The following is a 3,142-nucleotide window of genomic DNA, read 5'->3' on the forward strand; positions in this document are numbered from 1 at the left end:
TTAATTTTATTCAGCATTGTGTCTCTGCGAGCTTCGACGGTTGAATTCACAATCACCCGCAAAGATACATGCTCGCAGGGCGATCGGCGCGGTATTGAATTCTCCTACACCCGTCTCTGGAATTCACTTTGTTGACCAATTGCTTGTGTATTTTTTGAGTTTCAGTGGTGGACAGTACCGCTCGAGTAAATTTTGTGTTTTGAAAAGCCCTGTGCCATAGCAAGATATGTGACTATGGATATGCATATCCTGAATAAGGCTGAACCATTAGTTCGCTCTCATGATGGTGGCCAAAGGTTCCAAAATCACATGAGCAGGTGATCGATGTTTTTCCGAAAAGCATATGTGTAGATTAGAGTACAATAAATTGAACGAACATTATTGGTTACGTGAGCACAAGGTCTACCTTGATTAGTTGTCGGCAGGAAGATTTTCTGGGGGACAAGCAATTCTCAGGTTATCTGAGACTGGGAAGAAGGGCCAATAGCAGAAGACCGATTTTCTCATCATCAGACTGCAAGGTCTTGCACACAGGTCGCGCAAAAGAATGAATGAAGGCTCCAAATATTATGCCATGCCACATATTACTCAGATTGTCGAGTAATTCATACAGTATTCCAACCTAATAAACGTTTGTAAGATGGGTTTATTTAAGAAGGAAATGCAGCAGGACGCTTAGCGAAGGCAGTCCGAAGCAGGCAGGGCAGATGGCTGGCTCTCACGCGCTCTTCGCGCGCTCCGCACTGATGATGATCCCTGTCCGGTTCGATGGTTCTTCATCTTCCTTGTCGCTATTTTACCTTGGTCAATCTCCTCGAAAGGGTAGGAGATACTTGTATATCTTCCGCACTAAAATCACCCCCCGCGGTGAAGGTGACTTAGGGGTACGCTACGGCGACTTAGGGGCACGCTACGACAACAAGATCGTATTACCGCTTGAAGCGTTGCACGTGGACTGTTTCGCAGCCTCGGCGACGGAGGTCTGTGGACGGGGTTAGCGGCTCAGCAACGTAATTGGCAGGGGACGTGCGTTCGACGACGCTGTATCGGCCGTGGTACTTGGATAGCAGCTTGCTGCAGAGACCGGGAGTAGTACTCGGTATCCAAAGCCATACCAGGGAGCTGGGAGACCGTAAATAAGGAAAAGATTTGAGAATCTCGTGGTTGATTGCATTGCGGTGTTATAGGCGTACGACAAAATGGGAAGAATCGTGTACCAGTTGGAGTGGTCGAAAGAAATGTACTTGGCGAGCATATGGTCAAGAGTGCGGTTAAACCTTTCCGTCATCCCATTTGTCTGCGGGTGGTAGGCGGAAGTGGTGCGGTGCGTCAAGTTGCATTTTTCCAGGAGAGTTTCTATCACTTCCGGCAAAAAATCCCGCCATCTCCACGAACTGAATCCTGATGAGAGGGGCGAAGCTAAAATGCCTATCGATAAAACCGTGACACATTCGCCCACACATAATAGAAAGACTCGGCACGTCAAGCTTACCACCGCCCCGTTGACAAGCCCGTCGACGACGTCGATGTTTGTGGTGATTATATAGTGCTTGTTGAGGATGATCAGAATCTCAATGGGTAAGTTAGCGAATTCGGTGTGTTATATTTTAGCCACCTTGGCCGTCGGCTTCTGGAGAGCGTCTTCTGTCGCATACCCCCGGTACGTGTCTTAGGCTCGCACGCGACGAACGACAACCTCTTCTTCTTCCTCTCCGCCTTGTTAGGTAGCAACGCATGCATTGAACGTTTTGACCTCTTCGGCCAATCTTTGGTTGGCCATCCCCTAGGGGGATCCTGCCTCAGTTATCATCATTCCGCTGTGTATGGCACCAACGAGGGACGGGACCGAGCCTGAGGAAGAGTCTTGAGCTCGCAAGTGACAAACGACAACCTCTTCCTCTTCCTCTCCCACTTGTTGGGTAGCAACGAACGTGTTGAATGTTTAGACCTCTTCGGCTAATCTTTGGTTGGCCAATCTCTACGAGAATCCTGCCACACTCATTATTATGTGCCGTGTACAGCAGCAACGAGGGACGGGACAGGGCCCGAGCAAAAGGAGTTTCGCCCCTAAAAGACACGCCCTCTGTTTACGTAGTGCTCCGTGGTGCTCCGATGTTCACGTGGTGCTCCGTGATGGAGGATGAAACGCTGTATAAGGAAAGTAGCAAGTTTGCTTGCCGTGGCAGCCGGCAGCTGAGCGGTCTCAGCGTATCGCGTAAGGGGAACGATAGGAATCACGGCCCCAACGATTGCCAGCAGAAGTAGCTGGCAGCGGCCCGTATAGGTCAATACCCACCCGATCGAAAGATCGCTCTCGGCAGGATGAAGGCTGCAATGGGCCGGTTTTTTGCTGAGGCGGGGACTTCCGACGCTGGCAGTCTTCGCATGGCCGAAAAAACTTCACCACGAAGATGTACATGCCTCTACACAAATAGCTCTCTCGCAGTCGTTCCTACGTCTTCAGCACGACTGCATGAGCACAATTCACATCCGTGTGGAAGCTAGCACAGACGGCAGTCCGGAAGTGACGAGGGATCACGAGCAACCATTTGCGTCCTTCTGGACGATAAATGCGGCGATAGAGATGTCCATCACGGATGGCGATGTGCGCAGCCTGACGTCGCAGCGCTTGTGGAGCGGTCCACAGCGTAGTATTAGAAAGGAGGACGCAGAGTGAGGATATCCATGCATCTTTCCGTTGTTGCTCCGCCATGTCCTCAAATAGTTGGAATGTCGGGGTAGAATCAATGGACCTAAACTGTGTCGTATCTATGGCCAGAGGTGAACGGGAGAGTGCGTCCGCATGGTTGTGTTTTCTACAAGACCGATATATCACGCGGATGTCATGTTCCTGCAGGCGGAGAGCCCAGCGGGCAAGGCGATCAGAGGGTTCCTTCAGTGTTGTCACCAAGCAATGGGCGTGATCGTCTGTGACGATATAGAAGGCAGGGCAGTAAAGGAATGGGCGGACTTTGGCAATAGCCCACTTGATGGCCAAACACTCTTTCTCCGTGATGGAGTAATTGGATTCAGCTTTTGTAAGCGTACGGCTCGCATAGGCAGCAACGTACTCGTCAAATCCTGGCTTCCTTTGGGCAGGTACAGCTCCCAACCCGATTCCACTGGTGCCATTATAGATCTC

This window comes from Haemaphysalis longicornis, unplaced genomic scaffold (assembly GCF_048455015.1).
Source record: "Haemaphysalis longicornis isolate Haplotype H1 unplaced genomic scaffold, Haemaphysalis longicornis Haplotype H1 scaffold_13, whole genome shotgun sequence".
NCBI lineage: Eukaryota > Metazoa > Arthropoda > Arachnida > Ixodida > Ixodidae > Haemaphysalis > Haemaphysalis longicornis.